The sequence below is a fragment of the Dermochelys coriacea genome, chromosome 10 (genome assembly GCF_009764565.3).
Source record: "Dermochelys coriacea isolate rDerCor1 chromosome 10, rDerCor1.pri.v4, whole genome shotgun sequence".
Lineage (NCBI taxonomy): Eukaryota > Metazoa > Chordata > Testudines > Dermochelyidae > Dermochelys > Dermochelys coriacea.
In genome coordinates, this window is record NC_050077.1 from 67,729,497 (window position 1) to 67,744,563 (window position 15,067).

Sequence of the window (15,067 nt, forward strand, 5' to 3'; positions counted from 1 at the left end):
TTGTTACTCAACAAACATAAGTAACAGATCAGACAATTTCCTGCAATCTCCTTGAAAGACCTTATTGTATTCAGTTTATGTATGATTGTGGGTTGGGATTGTACATAACTTCTGTGGGGGCAGACGGGACAGACTATACTGTCTAGATCAGAGGTGGGCAAACTATGGTCCACGGGCCACATCTGGCCCGTGGGACCCTCCTGCCCGGCCCCTGAGCTCCTGGTCCAGGAGGCTAGCCCCTGGCTCCTCCCTGCTGTTCCCCCTCCCCCGCAGCCTCAGCTCGCTCCGCCGCCAGTGCAAAGCTTTGGGCAGCAGGGCTGCGAGCTCCCGAGGCAGTGCAGCTGCAGAGCCTGTCCTGAGCCAGTGCTCAGTGCTGCGTGGTGCATGGCTGGCTCCAGGTGGGTGGTGCGGCTGCCTGTCCTGGTGCAGCCGTGCCACCAGCCACCGGTGCTCCAGGCAGCGTGGTAAGGGGGCAGGGAGCAGGGGGGGTTGGATAGAGGGCAGGGGATTTTGGGGGTGTGGTCGGGGGCAGGGGTGTGGATGGGGTCAGGGCAGTCAGAAGGTGGGGAACAGGGGGGTTGAATGGGGGCAGTCAGGGGACAGGGAGAAGGGGTGGTTGGATGGGGCAGGAGTCCCAGGGGGGCAGGCAGGAATGAGAGGAGGGGTTGAATGGGGCGGCAGGGGGCAGTCAGGGGTGGGTTCTGGGGACAATCAGGGGACAGGGAGCGGGGGTGTGTGTGGATGGGGCAGGGGTCCCGGGGGGGAGGCATCCGGGGGTGAGAAGCGGGGGATAGGGGGCGGGGGCCAGGCCATGCCTGGCTGTTTGGGGAGGCACAGCCTCCCCTATCTGGCCCTCCATACAATTTCCAAAACCTGATGCAGCCCTCAGGCCAAAAAGTTTGCCCACCTCGGTCTAGATAATACTAAGAATGTGCCAGACCAGTATGGATTTTTGGGAAAATAAGTGTTAAGTGGATTTCCCGGGAAATCCATATGGAGAGGTTAATGCAAAAACCGAGTCATTTGACACTATGCCCTCAAGAAAGGGTCATTGTCTGGTGATTACCTGTTACAGAAGGCCAAGAGCAGAGGCCCGACCTGTATGAAAAAATGGCTGATCTGTCCAGCCTTGGTTCTGAAGCAAAGATGGATGAACTTGAAACCAAGGGAAAAACCTTGTTGTGGGGTTTGAAGCACTAAAACCTACCAGAGTCCTAGGTTGGAGTTGGGGTGACCTCTGGGGTAAGCCTTTTAGCATGTGTATAGGTGCTTTTTTTTGTTTTAATGTTTTCTCTAAAGTGCTTTCACCTTAAGAATCAGTGTGCTTGCTTAAAAGGAGCTGGGTAGTAACTTATCACTCTTGGCAATACACTGTTTTCATCTTCAGAGTGAAAGCGAAGCAGGCACTGGCCTGTTTAGGAAGTCTGATTTGCTGGGGATATCACAGTGTGGAGCAGGGAGCTGTGCAGCCTTAAAATCCCTGGTCAGGAGGGAATGAAACGCGAGTCTCCACCCAGAGGAGAGGTGACTGCTGGGAGCCAGAAGGCTAAAGCGAGTGCCCTTGGTGGGCCATGGAGGAAGAACACAGGTGCAGTTGTCCTGAAACTGCAAAAACACATAAAGGACAATTTTGCCGTAATTTTTCATACACAAATCCTTTTAGTTTGTAAATAACCTCAATAAGGGCCTAGTCTTGCAGCATAATAGCTGGCTCCTCACATTGTATTCCCAACTGATTCCTGAAGGCTGGATTCTGTAACACTTAACCCACAAGTAGCTCCACTGGAACCAAGGAGACTGTTCGGAGAGTGAGGTACTAACTCTCTATGCTACACTGTGGCGATTAAACCACAGTCCTGTCTGAGGGTAGTGCCGAGCTGCGCGTTCCTAGGAGAAGCACTGGTGAGACTGTGCTCCAGAGAAGCCCAAACCTTCATAGCGCTGCTTCTTCCACATGGGGGAGATGCAGTGTGCTCCATCCAGCAGGATGGAAAAGATTCTTCCCTTTCGTGTGATGCCCCACTGTGCAGGTTAGTGCAGAGTTGGGGAGGGCGGCGAGGCAGGCAGTGGGGCCATGACCCTGCCTCTTCCTCTCTGCCCCCCTTTTTGGGTGTTCAGCTTCCCAGCAGGCCCTACGGTCCTTGGAGCACAGGGGCTGTTTCTATCAGCAGCCCTTGCACAGCCACACAAGGGAGAAAACAGCAGATTTTGGCCCTACATTTGGAATAATGGAACATTTCCTAGAGCTCCACTAACTTACACCTGGCCACCAAGGGTCTATACAGGCAGTCGCAGCACACAGTCATCCCAGCCACATCCTCTTTCCCTTAGGAAGGCCTCCTGTGCTGGGAGGTAGCATGGTATGCAGCCACTGTTCTGGCTCTTGGCTGTGTGGCAATCACCCCATGTAGAGGGAAGCAATTGGTTGAGATGGTTTTCTGGGTGCTTGGTGCCATCAGAGCAGAAGCTGGCCCATTATGTTTGACAAGGTATTCTATATGGCAAACATATTTTGCTATCAGGAAAACATGAAGCAAACAGGAAGGATTAACTTGACTGTGCATAGATACATATGTGGATGTAGAAATGACAAGAACAGGGAATTTGAATTGCAGAGCAGTAACCACTGACTTACAATATGCAGTAAGTGCCTTTGACTGGCGAAAGCACACAGAAGCACTGCAGAAATCCAAATCTCCCACTGAAATTTCTGGAGTCAGAGCACAGCAATCAAGTCAAACTGCAAACTGGTTAAAGTTGCTCATTATTACCAACAAAGACAAAACATCTTGATATTCTGCAATTAGCTAATTAACAAAAAGAGTGGCTAAAAGCAATCTTATTCAGAATCTATTGGTGGAACAGATTACTCACTTTCCATCATGCTGGCATTTTTATCTCCATCAATTTACACATTTCAGCTAAAGAAGAAAAATACATGTTTTTTAAATAGAGTAGGGTAAGCTACTGGGAGCCACCAGAATGAATAGATCCTTTTTTCAGCAATTATTTAAAATAATACATCTTTCAACAAATGTCTAATATCATGTCTTTCTTCCTAGAGGATCCCAAAGTACTTCACAAATTATGAACATATTGCTTTAGTGAAATGCAATCACCATCACAGCTTCACTAAATGTAGTCTTCCTTGCACCTTGTGCTATGGAGGGCAGGTCTAAGTAATCAGGCAAATATCAGTTGTGCATAGATATAATTTCCATGCAGCATACTTTGCATGCAGACCTCCACCTCCATTATTTGAAACTTTGGTCCAACAAATGTTTTCCATCACTAGTTTCTATTATCCTAATTCTGTGGTACTTAAATCAAACCAAACTTCCATAGAAATTGCCTAAGAACTGCAGAATTTGGCCCTTGATTTTCAAGACTGCACATCACTTTAACCACAGCATAATTCTTCCTCTGCTGTAGATCACACCCTAAAACTACAAGTGGGCGATGCTGACACATGCACATTTTTCACCAGCTAAAAAAAAAAAAACTTCACAAAAGGGTGGGACTAGAAACAGAATCTAACAATAAACAATAATTACTCTGCTCTAAAAGTGAAAAAAAAAAGACTCTAGGCATGTAAAAGTAGAATCAGCACAAAAGAAAGAAAGAAAGAAAAAGAAAGAAGAGCAAAATGGCATCTCTGCTGCTGGAAGTGACTGAAGGTTATTGTACACACAGCAAGAAATGACAATATAAAGACATCAATCCTTCCTTTGCTTCTGTGCATGCTCAGGACCACAACAAGATTTAAAGAAGACAATGAAGGGTTAAAAGAAAAGGAGTACCGGTGGCACCTTAGAGACTAACAAATTTATTAGAGCATGAAGGGTTAATTGAAGCCCAAATAATCCAGGTGGGCATGGCCTTCTAAGCAGAAGCAGCAGTCCTGCAGTTGAATACATCTCTAATTAGCACCATATTTACAAAAAACCCAAAAGTTAAAATTTATTAATGGCTGCATTGCCTTAATCTTCAATATGAAGCTGGGATCCAGGAGCTTATGACTCTGATCCAACAAACCACTTAAGCATATACATAACTTTGAAGCCAACAAGACTATTTATATGCTTAAAATTATGCATATGCTTAATTTTTTGCTGGATCAGGACCTACCCTTCCCAGAATGCAATGTTCCACCTTGATCCAGATAGTCACATGAAGGCAGCTGCAAATTGCTCCATTTTCTGCTAACAAAGTGTATCCCCAGCAAGCTCTCAATGATGTTTTTGCAATATTACTGTTAGCCACCAGGTGGCGCGATTGCTAGGTCTGTTTCTTTGAAGGTATAGGAGTAGAGTTTAGAGAAATCTTATTGCCAACTTTGCAGGTTGGTTAAAACAACAAGTAAGCAGAGTAGAGTTTGTTATGCCTGAATTTCTCTGTCTGACTGAATCACTTCTGATGCAGAGACGTTGCCTGCGGGTTATAACCACCCAAGCAAACCAAGCTTTACATGTTGCCAAAACAGGACAGTCCTTGAATGGGCAAAATTTGGCCACCCTGGTTTGTGGTCTTATCCCTGAGATATAAAGGTCTGTGAATCGTGAGTAAAGAATAAACGAGCTTGCAAATAAAAACCAATGTAGCTAAGTTGTTGAAACAACAACAAATGACAAATTTTGTGGGCTGCATGAGCACAAATACCTCCATTCTCTCCTGCCAGCTTCATTCTCATGAGCCAGTGGGAGATTAAAACTGACAAAAGTCCTGCTCTCTGCTATGCTCAGAGATCAAAAATTCTGCCACGTTCTACATCCTGTCTGCCCATAGCTGTGGGGAAGGGTGGCCTGAAGGCATGATATGCTCATTCACAATACTGGGTTTGTTATCGTTGGGTTTTACAGTGTTGAAACTGCGATTTTTTTACTTTACTGGGGGGCAGGGATAAAGTGGGAAATGTCAAATCAAGGCTGAATCAAATATTTGGGCTCGTCTGCTGGATCATAACTCTTTCATCTACATGAAGAGTGCTTTGAGTGTGGACCTTTGGCCAAACACATCCAACCAAATTCTTTAACCAGAGCCTCATGCATTCCACACCCAGCGCTCCAGAATCCAACTTTCATTAAAAAACCCCCCCAAAACAAAAACAAAAAGTTGCTAGCCCTTACAGTGGTGAGGGTAACCTCAAAAATGTGAACTGAGTGTAAACAGATCCTGTGCTGACTTCTGTGGTCTGCGGACTGACTTTTACTAATCATTTTCAGATTTAATTAATTTTTAAAAATCCCTCCATTTTTTAATATGGGCCTGCCATACCATTTCTGATCTGCCACAGCCGATGTCAGGAATCTTGCTGCAGAGTTTCAGTCCAGCTTACTGCAGAATATACAAAGTCTTGTATATTATGTGGCCCAGGACCAACCCTATTTGAAAAGGCAATGGGATCCAGGGAGACTGCAGGTACCAGAATACCGAAGGGAGCTGGCAGATCCTAAAAGATGTAATACTAGAGGCTCAACATCAAGCTATTGTGATGCAGAGGGGAGATAAGAAGAGCCACAGGAGAACAATATGGCTGAAAAGGGAGCTTTTTAGCAATCTAAAAACCAGAAGGGATACATACAGGAAATGGAAGGAGGGGCATGTCATCAAGGAAGTTTACATGGGAATAGTGTGAGCGTACAGGGACAAAAATCAGGAAAGCCAAGTCAAAGAATAAGTTACAGCTAGCAAGAAAGGTTAGAGACAACAGGAAGGGGTTCTACAAATATGTCAGACAAAAAAGAAAGATCAAGGATGATGCGGGTCCGCTGCTCAATGGAGGTGGTGAGCTGGTAACAGAAGATGATAGGAAGGCAGAGATGCTCAATGCCTACCTTGCTTCAGTCTTCTCACAAAAAATAACATGTGACCGGATGACTAGAGCAGTTACTATAGACAATAAAGGGGAAGGGATGCAGATCAGGATAAGTAAAGAACAAGTCAGAGATCTCCTGACTAATTTGAATGAATTCAAATCAGCAGGGCTTGATGGTACTCACCCCAGGGTGCTGAAGGAATTAGCTGAAGATATTGCACCATTGGCAATAATATTTGCAAACTCCTGGATGATAGGAGAAGTCCCAGAACACTGGAGAAGGGCTAACATGGTGCCCATCTTTAAAAAAAGGAGAAAAGGAGGAGCTGGGGACCTATAGACCAGTCGCCTGACTTCGATATCTGGGAAGCTACATGAGCAATGTATAAAACATTCAATTTGCAAATACCTGGAGGATGAAGGGGTGATCATGCATTTATTAAGAACCAACTACGCCCAGGACCAGCCCACAACATTTTGGCACCTGAGGCGGGGAGCTCAAATGACGCCCCCATGCCTCCTCGCTTGAGCCAAAACTTTGAAAGGTCTCAATTCTGTCTTCTTCCTGTTCTACTCCTCTCATGGTACTGCTCTGCTACCTACCCCAATAAAGGAGAACTAACAACTTAAAATGCCTTGTTCCAAAATTTGACGTAACACTTAACTTTCAAAGGCCTGAACAGCAAATGTAACTTTTCTTGTCTGCATAGTAAACACTGGCATTTTTATCTGTTTGAATAATCAACGTGGTGCTTCCCATGCAAAGATTTGAACTGCTTCCTGAAAGTCCACAGTCTGAGCCAGCTCATGGTCTATTGAGGTGGTTGCAAGGCCGACCAGCCTCTCCTGTGTCATTGTGGAGCGTGGATGTGTTTTTATTAAGTTCAGCTTGGAGAAGCTGCGTTCTCTACTGGCAACTGTTAAAGGAAGTGTTAGAAGTATGCGCAGAGCAACAAAAGCATTTGGAAAGAGGGTGGCCATCTTATTTGTGCACATATATTCCAGAACAACCTTTGGAATTGATCCTGCTGAAACGTATCTTGAAAGGACTTTCAGTTCATCACCTAAATCACTCGCATCAATATCACGCACGTCATTGGGGGGGGAGGGATAGCTCAGTAGTTTGAGTATTGGCCTGTTAAACCCAGGATTGTGAGTTCAATCCTTGAGGGGGCCATTTAGGGATCTGGGGCAAATATTGGGGATTAGTCCTGCTTTGAGCAGGGGGTGGGACTAGATGACCTCCTGAGATCCCTTCCAACCCTGGTATTCTATGATCTATGATCATGTGTCAACACTGTCTCTAGTGCCCTGCATTACTGGTGTAGGTCTTCTTCAGGTATAGTGAGGAGTTTGGAATATCATACAACATCCCAAATATACTGCTGTGTTCCTTGAGCTACATGAAACGTTCAAATGCTTGTATTGCACAATCTAGCACCTGGTTAAAGAATTCAACTTTGAATTGTTGTGTGGGGTCTTTTATGGGATTATCCCGTGCCTTGGAAGCAAAATGTCTTCTTCTTCTTCTTCGGTGACTCTTGTATTCTTGAATGGTTGGGAAAATAGCTTCAGTGTGAAGTTCCTCTGCCAACTTCTGTGCACATTTCAGAACGTTTTGAAATCCCTCATCTGACCGGTAAGACTGTCGGTATAACTTTGCTTTGTCCAGTTGTTCCATTGTTCCAGATATATCAAGGTCAACACCTTGGAGTCTCTTACAACATTTATTTCAAACAGTATGTCATGCCACAACACTAAGCCACACAGAAATTTGAAGTTATGTATGTTTCTGGTGATTCCATTTCCCTCTGCCACTGTTCTCCCACAAACAGTTCCTGTCATAGCATTATCCTCCATAATGGCAACTATGGCATCATCTATCTTCCCAATTTGGTGTTTGATAGGCTTTATTGCCTACACTCGACTTTCCCATCATGTGGCATTCAGTGGTTTCAGTGTCAGAGAGGATATTCCCAGATGTTGCTTCAAAATTTGCCATCGATGAGTTGATGCAGAGAAAAATATACAGATGCTTTGAATTACATGAAAAAATTCAGCAGCCTCACTAGAAGCTGATGCTGCATCAATGACCACCAAGTTCAATGAATGAGAACTGCATGGGACAAAAAAAAGCTTGAGGCTTTAACTCTTGGATCCATTTCTGCACTCCTCTGTTCTTTCCTCTCATGGGCACCATTATTGTAGCCCTGACCTCTCATGTCAGCTATTTCAATTCCCGTATCTTCCAGCTTTTTAAGAAGCACATTTGTCATACCAGCTCCTGTAGTATCATCAATGTCAATACATTTTAGAAAATGCTCTCTGACAGTCACCATTGCAGGGACATTTTCACTAGGTTCTGTTGTTGTTACAAAATGCACCATTAAAGTCATTTGTTCCGTATGGCTGAGGTCAGGTGTGCAGTCCAGAATAACAGAGTAATATCTTGCTGACTTCAGATTTGCCACAATCTTGTTTGACTTTTGTTGCCAGTAACTGTATGATCTCATTTTGAATTGTTTTTCCAAGGTAGTGGTGTGTGTACATTTCTTGGGTGGTGACTCTTCTTAGTCGCTCCTGGAGTACAGCATCAAACTCAGCCATCAGCTCCACAATTTTAAGGAAGTTTCCATTGTTTGGCACATAAAGCTGATCTGAAGTGCCACACTGTGTTAGGTTTTGGGTAGCAAGCATTCTCACAAGGGCAATGAGCCTTTTCAGAACATTTTGCAAGTAAAGAGATTCTGATGCAATCTTCTCTTGATGCTCATCATCATCTATGGTGGCCTTTAACCTTAGCCTCATCTGAAGCTCTTTCCAGCTATGGAATGCTCTCTGGTGATTTGCTGCCTTCTCATGGCATGCCAGATTTCTAGCTAGATTTTTCCAGTCCTTTGTTCCTGTAGAACCCAGTGTGGCTGGAACATTCGACTGGAAGAGTTTGCAACAAAACCGTATGCAGCATTCTGGGTTTTTGAGTACATAAGCCATGGCCTCTCCACTTTGTCACCATTGGGGATTTCATGCCAGTAATGTGTTGAATGGAAACTTCTATTTTCATTGTCTTTGGGGAACATGAAGTTTTTCACTTGCTGTGGTCCATGCAGTACAAGGAAGTCCCACAGGATACTGCTTGAGTGGATCCACAGTCCTGGATCATCTAGACTTAAGGAACTAAACTCAGCAACAGCTGTTACTTGCCCCTCCACCACACTCTTCTCTGATCTACACTTTTCTTCAGAAATGTGCATGTTTACATTCATTTGAGATGGAGATATGGATGCTGCAGTAGCTGCCAGGTTACCCGCACTCTGACTAACTAGAAGATCAGGCACCTCCTCACATCCTCACCGGGGCTGGAAGGCTCACTGTGAACATTTGTGTCTATGTATCTCAGGAGAGCTCCTTCCTGCTTAGACAGAAAAAGAAAGAAAGCAAAGGAGGCTTTTCTGAATGCTGCCCCAGAGGGGCATTTTCTTCTTTCACTCATGACTGCTGTTCTGTGCCAGCAATAGAGGCTCTCAACACTCATTTGAAGGGGACAAATAAGCAGGCTGATAGCAGGGCCTGAGTGAGGGAAGATATCAGCATCTTAAGGGCCTAACTGGCTCCTACTACTTCAGTTGACTGCCTGTTCCCCTCAAGTGGGTTCAGGGAAGCTGCAGGAAACAGGAGGCGCCCTGAGAAGCTGGTGCTAACCAGTTCAGGCTCCTGGGGGTGCTAGAGAGGTACATAAGAGGCTCCTCCTCCTCTCTCTCCCTGCAGCTCGTTGTTTTCTGTTGTTCCCTCTCCCCTTTTCTCCTGCCTGCCTGTTATGTCTCTTATGCCCTCCTTCCTCCAGCACAGCACTCCACCCTCTGTGCGTCCAGAGCAGAGAGAATCTAGATGCACCAGCAGCAGACACAATTTTCTACACTCTGGGGTCCTAGTGGTGCCCCCCTCCCCCCCACAGTCTGGCACCTGAGGCGGCCGCCTCAGTTCGCCTCCCGTTAAAGCCAGCCCTGACTACGCCAAACCAACTTGATTTTCCTTCTCTGACAAGGTAACTGGTTTGGTGGACAGGGGGAATATGGTGGACATAATATACCTGGACTTTAGCAAGGATTTTGACAGTCCCACATGACATTCTCATAAGTAAGTTAGGGAAATGCATGCTTGGTAGAACTATCATTAAATGGATACATAATTGGTTAAACAACTGAAAACAAAGAGTAACTATTAATGGAATGATGTCAGATTGAAAGGAGGTCTCAAGTGGGGTTCCAGAGGGGTGTGCTCTGCGTCCGGTGTTATTTAACATGTTTATTAATGACCTGGATGTACAAATAGAGAGCATACTGATCAAATCTGCAGATGACACAAAGCTGGGAGCGGGGGTTGCAAACACTTTGGAGAATAGAGCTTAAATTCAAAGGGATCTGAATAAATTGGAGAACTGGGCTATCCACAACAAAATGAAATTCAACGAAGACAAAGAAAAAGTGCTACACTTAGGGTAGAAAAACCAAATGCACAAATACAGAATGGGAGATAACTGGCTTGCTGCTGGAAGCGCTGCTCAGAAGGATCTGGGAGTTGTGGTGGATCACAACCTCAACATGAGTCAACAATGTGATGCTGCTGCAAAAAAAGCAAATGCAATTTTAAGTTACATTAACAGAGGCATAGCATGCAAGTCACGGGAGGCGATAGTACCGCAGTATTCAGCGCTCATTGGGCCTCAGTTGGAGTTCTGTGTCCAATTCTGATCACCGCTATATTAGAAAGGATGCAGAGAAACTGGAAAGGATCCAGAGGTGAGCGACAAAGATGATCAAAGGGATGAAATGCAAATCATATGAGCAAAGGCTGAAGGAACTGGGGATGTTTAGTTGGGAAAAAAGGCAAGTAAGAGGGGACATGGTAGCCGTCTTCAAATACTTGAAAGACTGCTATAAAAAAGATGGAGAAAAATTGTTCTCTCTTGTCGGGCAGGACAAGAGAAAATAGGTTCAAACTACAGCATAGCAGATTTAGATTAAATCTCAGGAAAAACTTCCTAACTGTAAGAACAGATGGACAATGGAACAGACTGCCTAGGGAAGTTGTGGATGCTCCTTCACTGGAGGTTTTCAAAAAGAGGCTGGATAGCCATCAGTCTCGGATGGTTTAGACACAACAAATCCTGCATCTTGGCAGGGAGTTGGACTAGATGACCCATCATGTCCCTTCTAAACCTATTGCTCTATGATTCTAATGTGATGCTCCACTTAATTGTGAATGGACATGAACATACTAAAGATGAGGGAGAGTGCAATCCGCTCCATTTTCTGCAAATTAAATGCAGCCTCAAGGCTCCATCCAATGTGGCTCCCAGTTCGGCACTCCTGTATCAGATGCTATTTGGAGCTTTGGTCACACACTTAATTTTATTCCTTAAGGAAGGTGTAACACAAAATATGCCTGCTTGTCCCTCACTTGTCTGGGTCATTAGTGCATGCCGTATAGCTACAGAGTATGCTGCTGGGATTACTGAAAAACTCTTTTTCTTGAACTGCAAGCAGTGAAAATGCTCCTTTCTTGAAAAAGAACATACAATTTCTGTCCCTCAAAAGCACCGATTACAAGAAAGGCCCACAATGTTGCAAGCTGTCGACCGATATCTCTTTTGTCTGTGCCTTTCACGGTGATGGAGCATTTCATTCTTCAGTGCATCTCCCTAGAAGTGGATTCAATACTCAGCGTTGAGCAACCAGACTTTCTGAGAGGTTGGAGCACCTAAGATCAAGTGCTAGCTTTGACAACATTAATCAAAAATGGTTTTCAGAACAACCTGAAGATGGGAGCCATATTTCTGGACCCGACAACAGCATATGAGAGTTTGGCACATGGAGCTCTTAGTCAAATTGTCAAGAGCACTCCTAGCATGGGTAGTCATTGACCTTCTCTGCAACAGACACTTCTGAGTGCACATAAGAGACAGAGTTAGCACATGGAAAAGACAAACCAATGGTCTACCTCAATGCTCTCTGCTGCCACTGACATCTTTCAGCCTGTACACAAACAACCTTCCACTTACTGAGTCCCGCAAGTTCCTGTACACAGATGGTATTTGCCTTAGGTGACCAAGCACTGTCACTCCCAGAACTTGAAGATGCCTTAAACGCTGACTTCATTAAGATGGCTGAATTCTGTAGTCAGTGGCATTTATAACCAAGTATAACCAAGACAGTTTTGAGTGTGTTCCACCTTTACAACTCCAGAGCAGCCCAAGAACTGGACATCTTTCTCAATGGACATCACTTGAAACACGAATCCCACCCAGTTTAACACAGACCAACCCCAGATAGATCTCTTACATGTTTAATCACCTGAGGAAAACTGCGGCTAAGGTGAGGTTTCATAACAACCTTCTAAGCAAATTGGCCAGCACTTCATGGGAAGCAATTTGTCAAACTCTCCAAGTATCCAGTTTAGCCTTCTGTTACTCTGCAGCAGAATACTGAGCTCCATTCTGGCTCCATTCTTCTCACGTCAAGTTGGTTGACACACAACTATATTCAACTATGAGCATCAAAACTGGGAAAATTCGACTCACACCAGTCCTGTGGCTCCCCATGTCAAGCAACATCACTCCCCCACACATCCGCCATGAAGATGCTACAGCCAGAATAGCTGAGACGTTCAGGCCAAACTCAAGCCTACTACGATACACAGACCTCTTCTATCACCCAAAAGCACACTTGTCATCGAGGCACCCATTGTGGGCCTATTTGCCCTGCCCAGATTTCTCTGTGACATCAGTGTGGCAAGAAGAATGGATTGCAGCTGATGTCAGAAACCAGTCTCTTATAACTGACTCAACCATGCATGTGCCAGGCTTTGATTTGCCATGATGCTCCTGGGCCCTTCTGAACAGATTTTGAACAGGCCAGGGTCAGTGTGCAGGCAGTCTTCACACATGCGGCTATGGCCAAAGGCAGTCATTGTCTCACATCACTGACCACTGCCCTCTGACCAGATCTGACGGTGGGCTGAGGCCTGTGCACTTCGCTAATGAGTCTAACACAAATTGCCCTGACAAACTCTGATCCAATAAGATGACAATGGATTACAACATTTTTAGTGCCTTGCAACGCAATACAATGTTTTGGTATCAATTCTACTTCAACACTACAGTGTATTCCAGGGGTGTATTTGTCATTCCCACAGGAATGGATAGACACCTAACAGACACAATGAGTAGCAATGTTTTGCAAGGGCCGGTGCAGAGCCTACTTATTTAAAAGCAGAAGTGCAAACGTCCACACCAATGTAGCGGTTTGCAGGATCTGGGCTATTGTTAGTTCACAATTCAGTCACTTGGGTCACATTCTTTATACTCCTATTTACTAATTTGTGTAATACCTTTCACGGAATAAAGGTGTTAGTAGCCAAGGGTGCAATTCACTCTGGAGACAAAGGCACTCTGCACCAGATGGAGCTGTGCGGTGTCAGTCAAGTGGCCACGTAAAGGGGTGGCTTCTGCAGCCTCTGGATGTTATGGAGAAAGTCTTTGCACTGGCCCCATACAGACTTGTGTTGAAGACAGGCTGGAGGAGGGGCCACAGGATTCATGATGACATGGCTCTCATGGTCCTAGTGTCCAGTGTGGATGGCCTGCAGCTGTTATTCCAGCCCAAAGATTGGAGTGGTGACTCCAGGTGAGGGAGGAGCTATGTACTGTAGTCTTGTGTTCTAGCCTGGGGGGGTTGCAGAATGGATTTTGCCTCCCAAAATAAAGTCTCCCCATAAAGCCCGTTACTCTTGTTTATTTACAAGTACAGTAACTCCTCACTTAACGTTGTAGTTATGTTCCTGAAAAATGCAACTTTAAGTGAAATGACGTTAAGCGAATCCAATTTCCCCATAAGAATTAGTGTAAATGGGGGGGGAGGGGAGGTTAGGTTTCAGGGAAATTTTTTTTTGCCAGACAAAAGGCATATGTACATTTTAAATAATTTTAAACAAGCAATTTAATACAGGTATACATTTTAAACAATTTTAAACAAGCAATTTAATACTACAATCATCATTGCTGAGTCTGAAGCTTGGTTGAGGTGGTGGAGTCAGAGAGTGGAAGAGGGTGGATTGTCCGGCTGCTCCTCTTGCTGAACTTTCTGAATTCGAAAAAACACATCTAGAGATTGTTGTTTTGCTTTCCTTTTTTTCCTTGGTAAATTTCTTTATAGCAAGTCATTAGATGACCAACTTCCCTATTCACTTTGGAGTTGCGTTCCCTGTCAGGATCGTCATCACTTAACCTCAGCCCGCCCACTCCACCCCTTCTCCCAAGCCCTCACCCTTGACCCGCCTCTTCTCCCTCCCCACCTCCTCCCCCTTTATTTTGCATGCTGTGTCCTTGCTCCTCCCACCTCCCTCCCCTCCCGTCTGAACACGGCAAGCCAGCTGATTGCCGCGGGCAGGAAGCAGCGGAGAGAAGGGGGAGGCACGCCGAGTCCTCGCTCCTCCCCCCTGCCTCCTGCCCGTGGCACTCAGCTGGCTTGCGGCGTTTAGGAGGCAGGAGAGAGGAGCGAGGATTCGGCATGCAGGCTCCCTCTCCCTCTCCCCTCCCGTCTCCTGCCCAGGGCAATCAGCTGGTTTGCGGTGTTGAGGAGGCAGGGGAGAGAGGGGGAGCCAGTGCGCTGAGTCCTTGCTCCTCCCCACTCCCTCCTGACTCCTAAACGCCGCAAGCCAGCTGATTGCTGCGGCCAGGAGGCAGGCGGAGGAAGGGGAAGGCACTGATCTGTGGGGTCTGCCAGCGGGTGGGAGGCGCTGTGGGGAGGGAGGTGGGGGAGTAGGGAGGCTGCCAGCTGTGGAGAAAGCAGGCAGCAAAACAACATAATAGTGGAGCATTGCACAGCTTTAAATGAGCATGTTCCCTAATTGATCAGCAATGAAACAACAAAACAATATTAATCAGGATGACTTTAAGTGAGGAGTTACTATAAAGTGAATTGCACCAACATGAACTCAACCTGGAGGAAAAATTATAAACTCTAACTGAATTACAATGAAATTGTAGAGTGAAGTGTGACTGTATTTAGCTTAGATCCAATTATTCCTTGTTAGCCTCCCAGTAAACTCGAATAGTAAAATTAAGCACATGCTTAATGGTTTGCAGGATTGGGGCCTTAATTTGCAGTCCTCCTCCCCTCCAAAAATGTTAATATATTTATATTTTCCTATATAAAATATATGTTATGTTACATTTATGCAACCTGACTTTAT

General features: G+C 45.3%; 1 protein-coding gene across 2 annotated transcripts in view; it reads right to left on the reverse strand.

Annotated features, from left to right (window-relative positions):
* HDGFL3 (HDGF like 3) overlaps positions 1 to 15,067 on the reverse strand; it is a 57,764-nt gene that overhangs the window by 22,266 nt on the left and 20,431 nt on the right. The gene's annotated exons all lie outside the window — the stretch shown is intronic.